General features: G+C 35.3%; 1 pseudogene; it reads right to left on the bottom strand.

Moving 5' to 3' along the window:
* Positions 1–601: 601 nt before the first annotated feature.
* Positions 602–4,354, bottom strand: LOC110313289 (annotated as a pseudogene).
* Positions 4,355–15,812: the final 11,458 nt, after the last annotated feature.

The following is a 15,812-nucleotide window of genomic DNA, read 5'->3' as shown; positions in this document are numbered from 1 at the left end:
GTGTTCCGTCCAATAGCTGGCTGTGAGCATCCACTTCTGTGTTTGCCAGGCACTGGCATAGCCTCACAAGAGGCCACAATATCAGGGTCCCTTCAGCAGAATCTTGCATGAGCCTCCACTTCTACTCATGGTACAGATGTTTACTCAGCTTAGTGAGCCATTATTACCAATTAGCTAATGTTCTCACAGAGGGAATTGATCTATAAACAGACATTCATTTGTTGTTCCTATTTATGGAAGCAATCAGGAGCCTCCTACTCTACTGTGTATCTGAGAATAGATAGACTTTTAACTGAAAAAAAAACAAAAGACATTCTTTTCAGGATATATACTATTACAAATGTGTTTTATACTTTCAACTAATATCCCAGTACTAAATTGACTTGGTTGTGTGTTTGTTTGTGTGTGTGTGTGTGTGTGTGTGTGTGTGTGTGAGATGAATTTGATAAAGAATAGACAAGTATGGGTAGAACATAGAGGGGTAAAAGAGGATGTAGAAGATACATATTTTCAATATTCATACTTGGGATTTTTTTGAAAAAAATAAAAATTGACATTTTAAGGTAAGAAGTTTGCTACATTTTATTTTTGATTATCATCGTCACAATTTTGAAGGATGAGCCTTAGAAGATATTCGCTGTTTTAATCTTGGAAAGTGTTCACAATTATCTACATCTGGGAGCTTTGTGGTTGTTTTAGCATAAGAGGGAACATACTTTCTCACAAAACTCTTGGAAGGTGTCATGGCTACATTGCAAAGGGACATACTCTTAGTTTGTTCTTGCTGAGATCCATGGCTTATGGCATCTGCCAGATAATACTTTTCAAGATTAAGAATATGTTCAATTGCTTTTTCTACATTATCAGGGAGACCAGTCACTGTGATATTAGGATTATAGGACCCTTTTGGAGGTAAACGTATATCTACTTGGTATTGGTCCATGATTTTATTGATGGTTTTTCCACGGAATCCAATAACATTGCTACGAACCTGCTGATTTAATGTGATTTCCTTAGAAACTGTTTTTTCAATTTTATGCAACACTCTCATTATTGCATCTCGGGCAGCTAGAGTGTTCTCTTTATAACCAGTAATAATGATTTGGTCTTGCATCTCATGGATTCCTTTCTTTGGAAAACGGATAGTAACATCGTGTTCTGTGCAAATTTGAGTAATAAGCAAGCCCTTGTGACCAGTAATCTTGGCTCGGTATTTAGGATCTAGATTAAACATTAACTTAAAATTTCTTAGTGTTCTATCTTCTATTTCCATTTGTAAAGACTTGATTCGCTTTTGTAACTTCATCTTGGCTTGATCCACATTTGCTGCAAGGCCCATAATAGATATGACATCAGAATTTTTTCCAGGTTGTGGTGCCTGCATATGAACTTCAAATTCCTTTACTAGTTTGCGTAAACCACTTCCCTTGTGCCCAATGATGTAAGGATGTAGGTGAAGGGGCACATGAACTTCAGCAGTAACAGGAATTATAGATGCTAGAGCTTCAGTAGCTGCCTTGCAATTTTCCACTTGGCCTGAGATAAGTATGGTGTCACTTTTCCTTGGGGAATTAGGAACAATATCTTTAGCAGTCCTTTTCCACTTTTCTTTTCCTTTCTCCTGAGTACCTAGATCCATATTTAATACTGGCTTCTCTTTATCTGCAAACTTGATTTCAACTTTATAATCCCTAGCAATTTGTTGGATTCGTGAACTTATTGGTCCCAAGATAAAAGGTTGGAAATTGTGGGGTATGACATACCGTGTTGTAACTTGGGTGCCCAAAGGCTCAAAAATCTCCTTAATGTGTTTCTTTGCTGCCTCAACACAAGGTTTTGCCCCTCTTATTGTGACTTTTGTATTCTGTCTCCCTGCATAAGAGAATGTAATAACTACTCCACCATAGTCTTCTGCCATTTCTTTTAAAAGCTGGCCCCTCCGCATGACAAAATAATGGTGAAATCTACGGTTTATTAGTATGAAATCATCCACCTCATTCTCTAAGTCCTTAACTAAATCCTCTAGTAGTTTTTGCACCTCTTTAACAGACTCCTCAGTTCCTGTAATTGTTATGGTTTCTTGATCCTCATTTGTAGGGTTAGGGAAAAGGACACAAGTCCCAGTCTCATCACAGATTTTGGAAATATTACCTCCGTTTTTGTTCAGTAGGAATTGATGATATTGTGATTTGATATGAAGAGTCTCAGAGTAATTTTTGGCTTGCTCTTCTTCTGCAAGTTTTAGAAGTTTTGCTTTGGCCTTTTCAACACTTTCAACCAAGCCCATGATAATGACTTTATTCAGGTTTGATTTGCTTTTTGGAAAATGCAGATGGATCTCCCCACATTCTTCTATGATTGACTTTAACAAATATTCTTTAGGATTAGTCAGATGTTTGTATAGATTAGCAGGAATGATAATTTCTTCCTCTGCAGTATCAGCTATCTCTTGCTGAATTGAAAGTATCCAGTTGCGTGCAATTTCACAATTTTCTGGATATCCAGTAATGATGAATTCTTCTGAATTGCAGCTTTCTGGTGGAAAACTAATTTTGGTATTGGTTGCTTCAGAGATTTTTTTAATGTTTGAAGCTCCTTTTCCAATTATCCTTTTGTGAAGCTTTTTTATTATAGAAACACTTATAGAATAGTTATTTTCTTTAATATCTCTCAACATATTCTCTAAGTACTGTGCACACTTTTCTAATTCATATCTTGGCCCTATCAGTTGAACAATATCACTTTTCTCTGAAGGGTGTGGAAAATTGAGAATAACATCAGGGAATTTCTTACAAATTTCTCGAACCCTTTCACCTTTTTGGCCAATAAGAATGTGGTGAAATTGGTGTTTGATGATTATGTCCTGGCTATACTCTTCTTCCAAGTTATTTGCCAGATCAAGTAGTTCTTTTTTGGCTTGGTGGACACCCAGAGATTCTCCCTCAATTCGGATTGTGTAGTTTGTTTCATTTTTAGGAAACAATGTGATAGAGACTTGGTTCTTCTCTGTAATTCTATTTAGAATCTCCCCATTATTCCCTGTCAGGTATTTGTGAAATTTACTGTCACTGTTAATTTCAGTATATTCCATTTTACTCATTAGGTCCTTGATAATGATGTCAAATTTTTCTTGAGCATAATTTACATCATCTATTGATCCTTTCAGTGTTATTTTATCTTTACCTGTGAAATGTATTTGAACTTTTGGCACACACTCTGTTATCTCAGCTATTTTCTCACCTTTCTTACCAATAATGTACCTGTGCAACCAAGAAGGAGCGAAGATTGAAGAAGCAATGTAATCATCATCATTGTCATCAGCTTCATTAAATGCCTCCCCAGAACTGTCAGGATCACTGTGTTGTGTCATAGAATCTGATATGCTCTCTGATAATGATTGTCCTGATGAATCATCACTTGTTTCTAGGATCTCTTCCAGAAAATGTCTTTTGAAACTTCTGTTCCCACTGTCTTGAAACTTCATCATCATACCCTCAGTTATAGTACTGGTCTTCTCAATCATATCATTTTTAAGACAACCTATCTGATCCACGTGCAGTTGTCTTTCATTAATATCTACATCTGTCTCCTTGGCAATAGAGAGATGAAAAGGGACATGTTCCTCTGCTTCTTGAAAAATGTCACTTGCTTGCAGGTATGGCTTCACAGTCAGGGGATTGAATGTTTTCTCCATTTCTGATATCTGGATATCACCCTTGAAACTTCTGGCAGATGTAGATAGGCTTCCATCTAAAGGCTTCATCTTTATCTGATTCACATCAATACTATTTATACTGTTGTTCTGATTATGTGGATGTGTTATCTGAGTATTTATTTCATCTTCTTGCTCCAAATCTTGTGATTTATCTCCAGTCCGGTCTAGAAAAAAGTAGTGTTCTTGTTTGGAAATGAGAGTTAAAGGTAAATACTGTTCTTGACACCATTTAAAAATTTCATTCTCAGCATTTGTAACAGCTTCTGGGTTGCCAAACACTGTCACATAAAGACCTTGGTCTTTGACAAAAGATGATTCTAAGTTAACACCAGTATTTTCCATGACATGTGAATAGAAATTTGCCAATGTACCTTCACCAAATTGAGTCAAATAATTGTCTTTTTCTAGTAATACATGAAAAATCTGAGTAAGTGTTGAAATTCCCCCAGCCTTAAAAATATTACTGCTTAATGATTCTGCAGTTTCTTCAGGATTTCCTGAAAAATTTTCTTTCTCTATGTGTTGAGTGACTTCCTTGTCATTTCTGGACATACGATCCCCATCATTTGGACTTTTATAATGATTTTCTTTTTGAACAGACTTGTTTTGGTGTGAAGCAGAATTTCTTTTTGAATTCATTGTTGGTTTTTGAGCAGATGCAATTCAAAAGTCTTGCAGAAAAATGTCAATTGCAAAAGCACAAATATTTCCTGTAGCTTCCTCCTTGCATATTACTGTATGGAAAAAATGAACTCTTTAAAGATGCTGTACCTTTCTAAATTAATTTATAGAGACAAGATATTGAAAATTACATTCTAATAGGAATACATTTTTATTTGACAAAATGTTCAAATCCATCTATTAATCTATACTTATCCTTACAGCACATGAAATGCTTAGATTATAAGGATTATAAGGAAACAGATTCCACAGATTTCCAAAGGAAATTCTGATTTATTTTTATTTTCTAAAAATATACTTTATTTTTCTAATTCAGAATCATTATTTTTTACAAGTATCCCAAACAGCACTGTTGAGTACCTATTATTTGAAAAAAAAAACACAATTCTCTAAGAACATATTACAATTTCCAGAATTTTTATTTTTCTTTTCTTTTATTAAGCAATAACTTAAAAATTCACAAATTTCCTGTATATGATTAAATATTTTGTTTGTTTTAGTAAACTTAGAGTTCTGTACAACTCAGCTTCACTACATTTCTATCACCCTGTAGAGATCCCTGAAGCTCACTTGTGGACAACTTCCATTTCCACCATCACACTCAGTAAAAGCAAATAATACTTTTAATATGCTTAATATGGAAATTTTATAAAATACAGTATAATCTGCAGATCCAGGTTAACCTCATTTCATTGCTTGATTATAACACTGATTCTTATATAACAGATTTTTAATTGTATCAATATATTCTCTATGATTGATGAGACTTATCCATATTAAACTATAAGGTAATACATATATTCTGATTACTTAACCAGTCTGTTCTATTAAAATTAATCAAGAGACTGTTCTGATGTCATTTTCTTTGAGAGGACCACTTCATTTACTAGAATTATAGACACAACAAGGTATTACTGACTGCTTTGTCAAACTCAGAGACCATATTTTTTCTACAATCTTCCACTAGGTGGTTTAATTTAGTCTTACAACTCTAAATATCACCAACACAGATACCAAATGTACAATCTCACCCTTGACCTGGAATGTTTATCCATGGAAACTGTTCAGTATCCCCATTGTCCTTTCTAAATCCATGCAACAGATTCTTATACTGTATCCATATGTTTTCTATTCCTGTACTATTCTGGTTTTATGCTTTTATATATTAAGAATTTTAGGAGGTTGGAACTTCGTAGCTCATATCTGTCTCTAATTCCAGTTCCAGGGAATCTGATACCCTTTCCTGGGGCCATAGGCAATGCTCTCCTACTTACATATATATATATATATATATATATATATATATATATATATATATATATATATATATANACAAAGTCATACACATATACAAATAATTAAAAATAAATCATTAAATAAACAAATCAAATGGTATGCCACACATTTTTTGTTGTTTTGTTTTGCTTTGCTTTGTTTTATTGGTTATTTTATTTATTTACATTTCAAATGCTATCCCCCTTCCCAGTTAAACCACCATCCCCTCCCCTGACCCCCTGCTTCTATGAGGGTGCTTCCCCACCTACCCACCCCATTCCTCCTCAGAGTCCTAGCATTCCCCTACAATGGGTCATTGAGCCTCCACAGAACAAAGGGGTTCCCTTCTCATTGATGCCAAGTAAAGTATTCCTCTGCTACATATGCAGCTGGAGCCATGGGTCCCTCCATATGTACTCTGTGGTTTGTGGTAGTCCCTGGGAGCCTTGGGGGTATGGTTGGTTGATACTATTGTTCTTCCTTTGGGGTTACTAACCACTCAGATCCTTCAGTCCTTCTCCTAACTCCTCTCTTGGGATCAGAAATTTTAAGACTATTAAATGAGAACAATCTGAAGTGAATATCAATGCAGTTGGACACAACACCAGAGCAATTCTTACAATTGTGATTATTTTAATAAATTTATAAGTACTGAATATTTATTTTTGTCACATTATACTCTTTAGAATGTGGATCATATAACAGAAGGCATAAGCATTCTCTCCATTTCCTTGATATAAAATTTGGGGAGCATTTCATCTATTATGTTTCTATAGGGAAAGGGATTTTATATGCTCAATGACACTTGGAAACTATTTCTTCTGTTATATAGAGTTTTCATTTATTAAAGTTCAGTGAATAATGATAGATAATCTATTGGTTTCATTCTAGTATGTTACAGATCATATTTGTAAAACAGTAGCAGCTTATAAATATCCTCAGCAATTATTTGAAAATCTATATATTTTATAAATTATAATTTAATTTTAACTAATAAAACTTTGCTAATATTCCTCATCTATTTTCATAAAATACTTCGTTGTGAGTTCTTTGTAAATAAAAGTGTCACACAGCTAGATTAAAGTCTGTCCATTTCATTGCATTTCTATACATTTAGAAGAGACACTGAATTTGTGAAACTTTGGTTTATATTTTACAATCTTGTTGTCAACTACATTTTTGTGATTTTACCCATCCCCCAAACCCCACTATAAAATATATGACAAAGATCAAAGTAAAAACAATTATCATTGTCAACATGTCATCTTTCCTTATGACCTAATATTACCCATTTTGTTTTCCTTCCTACATGTTATGTTATAGCTACACTTATATTTGTTTACCTATATGCATGTATACATTATAGCCTAAGACCTAATATGAGAGAAATCATGTATTTGTGGAGTTTGAGATTGGCTGATCTTGTTTAATATTATAAATGCTAAGTCAATGCATTTTTCTTCAAATTTTATGAAAAGGATACACCAAGTACTTCCCTTCCTTTATCAAATATTACATCTCCATATGGTGATAATTTCATTATTTTCAAAGAAAAAGTTGTACTTTCAATTTGAATATCGAAACATCTGCTTATGGAACACAGATACTCATTCAAACATTATGGCCAGATCCTCTATGTGCAGTTTTCTAATCATGTCAAACATTCTTCATTTCTGAAATTAGCTTTGAGCAAACTGATACAATATTAGATTCCATAAAAGCTTGCAATGTTTTAGCCTACCTTTTTGTCTTGTCCAGTTTGTAGGTTTCTTCTTGATGGCAAATCTCTGAAAGCACAGACTTAGCTCACAGGACTCTACAATAATTAGAGATGAAAATTTCATGGAACTGGTGACTGACCTCAATGTTAATGGCAAAGCTGAAAAGAAAATGGGAATTTTCCAATTAGTTGAAATGTAGAATTACACAGTATTTAGAATGTGTTGTCTAAAATCAACATCAAGAATGGAAGTAAATACTTTAGGCTGATTATTCTAAACTAGCAGGTTTGAATGTCATCTAGCCTGAGAAACCCACCCCCTTCTACATTCCTTGTAAGACTCCATTTTTAAGAAGGAGAAAGCTATCATAATTACTTCATCTTAGAATTTTTTATTAGATATTTTCTTAATTTACATTTCAAATGCTATCCCGAAAGTTCCCTATACCCTCCCCCCGCCCCTGCTCCCTTACCCACACACTCCCACTTCTTGGCTCTGGCATTCCCCTGTGTTGGCTCATATAAAGTCTGCAAGACCAAGGGGCCTCTCTTTTTTAACCATGACAATTGCCATTATTTAAAAATAAAAATATCAGGTAAAAAAGAAGGCTTGGGTAATAGGATTTATTTTTTGAGGACAATTATGAAAAAAAAAATATTTGTTCCTGGTAAAGCATGACTATTTCATATATTTTAAAATGTTCTTCCAATGTCTTTTATTTGTTTTCCTACACACTTTTTTGTCAAAGAAATTGAATTAAAATTCCAAAGTGCCCAAAATACTGTAAACTTATTCCTTAACAGAGCCTCTCTGTGAAGAATAAAGACATACTCTTGTCTCCTCAAATGTTAATCCACATCAAACTCTTAATCACCTGGGTAAGAAAAAAATTATAAAAGACTATGTTTTCCAGAATTAAGAATTAGTGATTCTATGTCTGCATATTGTTTGAAACAATGAACAACTCTGTTCACTCTCCCCTAGTCATTTCATGATAGCATGTTTTACACAATGGTTCTTTTCATCAGTAATCAATCACAAATCCTTAAGGGTCCCAAAGTTTACTTTGAATTCAAATTAATCTTATCTTCACATCTATCTTATATATTCTGTCCATATTATTCTACATTTTGTTCTGTGTCTCTTCTCCAAATGCATTTAAAGGTGCCTGTAAGGACCAGAGAGCTGAGAAAAGGCTAGAGTCATATTGTAGCAACAAAAATATGTCAAATAATAGCTCATTTATATGGCAATTTAGAGTATATAATGGGCTTTCTTTCTAAATATTACTCAGAATATGTAAAATTTAGATAATCCTAACAATACTAATTTATGTACTAGTACCAATGCCTTTTAAAGCAATGTTACTGTAATAAAATGTATAAACGATCAAAATTATATATATATATATATATATATATATATATATATATATATATTATATATATATATATCAGAGAGAGAGATGGATAGATAGATAGATATACATTCTCTTATACATTTTCAAATTTGATCAGAAATATTTTAAACCTTGATAATATGACTTATATATAATAGCATAAGAAATTATAGTACTATGTAAACATATAGGAAAAGAATGATATACACCTTTAGCAGAATTCTTGGGTAGAAGTTGTTTCAATAATTCAATGAAAGATTTATTTGCAAAATTTAAAATATTTGCTTTCAAATTCACACCATATGAAAACTAACTTAGCTTTAACTTTTAGATCTGAAGAGATAGGTGATTTTTAACAAAATAGTAAATGTATAAGTGTGTTTGTGTATGTGTGTGTGTGTGTGTGTGTGTGTGTGTGTATGTGTGTTTGTGTGTATGTGTGTGTGTTTGTGTGTGTGTGTGTGTATGTGTGTTTGTGTGTATGTGTGTGTGTTTGTGTGTGTGTGTGTGTGTGTGTGTGTGTGTGCACACGTGTGTGCTTAGATGCCCTATGGGGTCCAGAAGATGGTTATTCAATCCTCTGGAACTGGTTATAGCCATTTGTGAACCACTTGACAACTGGGAACTGGTATACTGGAAACTGAACATTGACTCTCTATAAGAGCAGCAGGTCCTTTTAATTATTACCTGCTCTCTCAGTTCTTACCTTGTTATTTAATGCTGTGGTTTAGTAATTAGAATAAAGTTTATACATAAACAAACTGGTTCAGAAATATTTTAAAATTTTGTTCCCTTACAATAAAAAATGACTTGATTGTACGAAAATAGTAAATATATTATTTTAAACATTTAGTTATTATAACTGTATACTGTGTAGCTATGACATATCATTTGAATTGTATTCATAACCAACATCTCTTTGTTAGGATATGTAATCACTATCTTATAGGTATGTATGAATGTACGTATGTATGTATGTATGTATGCATCTGTTAGCATCTTGTCTGTGCATGCTTTTGTACTAAATAATGAATTCAGTTATGAAGAGGGTCCCAATGTCCCCAGAGGTCTCTCCACGCTGCAGGCACCATAGCACACCCAGGATCTTGAAATCACTGCTGAGTGGAAGACAACATTAGTAAAAAAAAAAAAAAGAGGGCCTTGTGCTAGCAAGAACAGGGACAAAGGGCACCTGTCAGACCAGTGGCTGGGGTTCATTCTGGTCATTACCACCATCGCTCCATCTTAGGCTCTGTCTCAGTGGAGGGTCCAAGGTCCCCAGAGGACTCTCCACGCTGCAGGCACACTAGCACACCCAAGATCTTGAGATTACTCGTGAGTGGAATGCAACATCTGTTCCAAAAAATGCAGAGGGTCTTATGCTAGAAGCAAAAGGGTCAAAGGACAAAGGTAGGCCATAGCACACCCAGAATCTTGGGATCACTGAGACCAGTATACACAGGAGAGCATGAGGACAACTGAAGCAACAGAGCTTCTTATACAGGGTCCCTCCAGGCCTTCATTTTTAGCCAGGAGACAAAGCTGAGACCCAGATCCCTAGGCACCTTCACTACCAGACAAGAAGCAGCATCCAGGGAGGGCTCTGACTCCAGGACTCATTAGGTGGATCTGAGCTCCTGACTTCTGTGCACCTTCCCTGCAAGAGGAGTGCTTGCCTGCAGAGTGTGCTCAGACCACTGGTACTCAAGAGTTGGTCTACCAGGAGTGCCGAGAGTGGCTAACGAATCACAGGAGGAACAAGCTCCAGCTAGAGACAGGTAGATCATATGAAACCAGATATTACCAGATGGTGAAAGGCGAACAAAAGAATCTTACTAAGAAACCAAGACGACTGGGCATCTTCAAAGCCCAGTATGCCCACCACAGCGCATCCTGGATACCCCAACATACCAAAAAAGCAAGACTTGGATTGAAAGTCATATCTCATGATGCTGGTAGAAGATTTTAAGAAGGGCATTAATAATTCACTTAAAGAAATACAGGAGAACACTGCTAAACAGGTAGAAGCCCTTAAAGAGAAAGCACAAAAATCCCTAAAGGAATTACAGGAAAACACTGTTAAACAGGTAGAAGTCCTTAAAGAGGAAACACAAAAATCCCTTAAAGAATTACAGGAAAACACAACCAAACAGGTGATGGAATTGAAAAAAAACATCCAAGATCTAAAGAACGGAAGTAGAAACAATGAAAAAAACCCAAAGGGAGACAACTCTGGAGATAGAAACCCTAAGAAAGAAATCAGGAACCATAGATGTGAGCATCAGTAACAGAATACTAGAGATGGAAAAGAGAATCTCAGGTGCAGAAGATTCAATAGAGACATGGACACAATAATTAAAGAAAATGAAAAATGCAAAAAGATCCTAAACCACAACATCCAGGAATCCAGGATACTTGAGACCGAAATGAAGGATAATAGGTATAGATGAGAATAAAGATTTTCAACATAAAGGGCCAATAAAAATCTTCAACAAAATTATACAAAAGAACTTCTCTAACTTAAAGAAATAGATGCCCATGAACATACAAGAAGCCTACAGAAGTCCAAATAGACTGGACCAGAAAAGAAATTCCTCCTGATACATAATCAGAACAACAAATGTACTAAATAAAGATAGAATATTAAAAGCAGTAAGGGAAAAAAGGTCAAGTAACATGTAAAGGCAGACCTATTACGATTACACCAGACTTCTCAACAGAGAAAATGAAAGCCAGAAGATCTGGGACAGATGTTATATAGACACAAAGACAACATAAATGCCAGCCCATGCAATTATAACCAACAAAACTCTCAATTACCATAGATGGAGAAATAAAAGTATTCCATTACAAAACCAAATTCACACAATATCTTTCCATGAATCCAGCCCTTCAAAATAAAGGGAAAACACCAGCACAAAGATGGAAATTATGCCCTAGACAAAGCAAGTAATCCTTCAACAAACCTAATAGAAGACAGCTGCAAGAACAGAATCCCAACTCTAACAACAAAAATAACAGGAAGCAACAATTAAATTTCTAAATATCACTTAATATCAATGGACTCAATTCCCAAATAAAAAGACATAGACTAACAGAATGGCTACATAAGCAGGACACAACTTTTACATGCTTACAGGAAACCCACCTCAGGGTAAAAGGCAGGAAAACAATTTTTCAAGCAAGCGGTCCAAAGAAACAAAATAGAGTATTCATTCTAATATCAATTAAAATTGACTTCCAACCAAAAGTTAGCAAAAAGGACAAGGTGGGGCACTACATACACATCAAAGGTAAAATCTTCCAGGATGAACTCTCAATTATGAATATCTATGCTCCAAATGTAAGAGCATCCACATTCATTGAAGAATCTATGGTAAAGTTCAAAGCACATAATGCACCTCACACAATAATAGTGGAAGACATCAACACCCCATTCTAATCAACGTAGAGATCCTGGAAACAGAAGATAAACAGAGACATGTTGAAACTAACAGAAATTTTTAAGAAATGGATTTAACAGATATCTATAGAACATTTTACTCTAAAACAAAAGGATATACCTTCTTCTCAGCACCTCATTGCACCTCCTCCAAAATCGACCATATAATTGGTCACAAAGCAGGCCTCAACAGATACAAAAATATTGAAAATACCCCACGCATCCTATCAGATCACCATGGACCAAGGCTGATCTTCAATAACAACATAAATAGAAAGCCAACATTCACGTATAAGCTGAAGTACACTCTACTCAATGATAACTTGGTCAAGGAAGAAAGAAAGAAAGGAATTAAAGACTTTTTCGAGTTTAATGAAAATGAAACTACAATATACTAACACCCATGGGAATCAATAAAAGCAGTCCTAAGAAGAAAACTCATAGCTCTGTGTGCCTCCTAAATGAAACTAGAGAGTTTACATTAGCTGCTTGACAGCACAACTAAAGCGCTAGAACAAAAGGAAGCAAATTCATACAAGAGGGGTAGATGGCAGGAAATTACCAAACTCAGGGCTGAAATCAAGGAAGTGGAAACAAAAAGAACTATTCAAAGAATCAAACAGCTGGGCAGTGGTAGTGCACGCCTTTAATCCCAGCACTTGGGAGGCAGAGGTCAGTGGATTTCTGAGTTTGAGGCCAGCCTGGTCTACAGAGTTAGTTCCAGGACAGCCAGGGCTATACAGAGAAACCCTGTCTCTTGATATGCATTCACTGATAAGTGGATATTAGCCCAGAAACCTAGAATACTCAAGATACAATCTCCAAAACACAAGAAAATCAAAAAGAAGAAAGACCAACATGTGGGTACTTCATTCCTCCCTAAGATAGCGAATAAAATACCCATGGAAGAAGTTGCAGAGACATAGTTTGAAGCTAAGACCATCCATAGACTGCCCAAACCATCCCATAATCAGCCACCAAACTCAGACACTATTGCATATGCCAGCAAGATTTTGCTGAAAGGACCCTGATATACCTATCTCTTGTTAGGCTATGCCAGTGCCTGGCAACTACAGAAGTGGATGCCCACAGCCATCTATAGGACAGAACACAGGGCCCCCAATGGAGGAGCTAGAGAAATTACCCAAGGACCTGAAGAGGTCTGCAATCCTATAGGAAGAACAACAATATGAACTAATCAGTAACCCCAGAGCTCTTGTCTCTAGTCACATATATAGCAGAAGATGGCCTAGTCGGCCATCATTGGGAAGAGAGGCCCCTTGGTCTTGCAAACATTATATGCTCCATATAGGGGAAGACCAGGGCCAAGAAGTGGGTAGTGGAGCAGGGTAGGGGGAGGGTATAGGGGACTTTCTGGATATCATTTGAAATGTAAATGAAGAAAATATCTAATAAAATAAATTAAAAAAAAAAAGAACACAAAGAATCAACCAAGCCAGGAGCTTGTTCTTAGGAAAATCCACAAGATAAATAAACCCTTAGTCATTCTCAGTAGAGGGCTCAGGCACAGTACGCTAATTAACGAATACAGAAATGAAAAGGTAAAAGAGAAACATAACAACAGAACATGATGAAAGCCAAAATACCATCATATCCTATTATATAAGGTATATTCAACAAAACTAGAATACCTGAATGAAATGGACAAATTTCTAGACAGATGTCAGGTATGAAAGTTAAATCAGGATCTGATAAATGATCCACACAGTCCCAGAGCCCCTAAAGAAATAGAAGCAGTCATTAATAGTCTCCCAGCCAATAAAAGCCCAGGAAAAGATGGGTTTAGTCCAGAGTTCTATCAGATCTTCAAAGAAGACCTAATTCCAATTCNCNTCAAACTATTTCACAAAATAGAAACAGAAGGTACTCTACCCAATTCATTCTATGAAGCCACAATTACTCTGATACCTAAACCACATAAGGACCCAACAATGATAGAGAACTTCAGACCAATTTCTGTTATGAATATCAATGCAAAAATACTCAATAAAAGTATTGCAAACAGAATCAATGAACACATCAAAACAATCATCTATCATGATCAAGTGGGCTTCATTCAAGGGATACAGGGGTGGTTTAATATATGGAAATCTTCAACATAATCCACTATATAAACAAACACAAAGACAAAAATCATATGATCATCTCATTAGATGCTGAGAAATCATTCAACAAAGTCCAACACACCTTCATGATAAAAGACTTGGAAAAATCAGGAATTCAAGGGCCATAAATAAACATAATAAAAGCAATATATAGCAAACCAGTAGCCAACATCAAAATAAATGGAGAGAATTTGGAAGCAATCTCACTAAAATCAGGGACTAGTCAAGGCTGCCCACTTTCTCCCTAAGTATTCAATATAGAATTTGTAGTTCTAGCCAGAGCAATCAGACAACAAATGGAAGTCATGGGGATACAAACTGAAAAGGAAGAAGTCAAAATATATCACTATTTGCAGATAATATGAATATATATATATATATATATATATATATATATATATACCTAAAAATTCCACCAGAGAACTCCTAAACCTGATAAACAGCTTCAGTGAAGTAGCTGGATATAAAATTAAGTCAAACAAATCAGTGGCATTTTTCTACACAAAGAAAAAACAGGCTGAGAAGTAAGTTAAGGAAACAACACACTTCCCAATAGTCACAAATAATATAAAATACCTTGGTGTGATTCTATCTAAGGAAGTGAAATATCCGTATAAGAACTTCAATGCTCTGAAGAAAGAAATCCAAAAGGATCTCAGAAGATGGAAATATCTCCCATGCTCATGGATTGGCAGGATCAATGTAGTAAAAATGGCTATCTTGCTGAAAGCAATCTACAGATTCAATGCAATCGCCATCAAAAAATCCAACTCAATTCTTCAATGAATTACAAAGGGCAATTTGCAAATTCACCTGGAATAACAAAAAACCTAGGATAGCAAAAACTCATTTCAATGAAAAAGAACCTCTGGTGAAATCTCCATGCCTGACCTCAAGATCTACTACAGAGCAATTGTGATTAAAAAAAAAAAAATGCATGGTACTGGTACAGCAACAGACAGGTAGACAACAGAATGGAATCAAAGACCCAGAAATGAACCACACACCTTTGGTCACTAGATCCTTGACAAGGGGCTAAAAACATCCAGTGTTGGGGGGGGAACAGCATTTTCAACAAATGGTGCTGGCACAACTGGCAGTTATCATGTAGAGGAACACAAATTGATCCATTCTTATCTCCTTGTACTTAAGGTCAAGTCTGTGTGGATCAAGGAACTCCACATAAAACCAGAGACCCTGAAACTTATAGAGGAGAAAGTGGGGAAAAGCCTGATAGATATGGGCACAGGGGAAAAATTCCTGGACACAACAGCAGTGGCTTGTGCTGTAAGATCAAGAATTTACAAATGGGACCCCATAAAATTGCAAAGATTCTATAAGGCAAAAAGACACTCTCAATAAGACAAAAAGGCCACCAATCAATTGGGAAAGGAACTTTAACAATCCTAAATCAGATAGTAGACTAATATCCAGTATATATATATATATATAT

This window comes from Mus pahari, chromosome X, assembly GCF_900095145.1.
Source record: "Mus pahari chromosome X, PAHARI_EIJ_v1.1, whole genome shotgun sequence".
NCBI lineage: Eukaryota > Metazoa > Chordata > Mammalia > Rodentia > Muridae > Mus > Mus pahari.
This window is presented reverse-complemented; position numbering and strand designations above follow the sequence as displayed.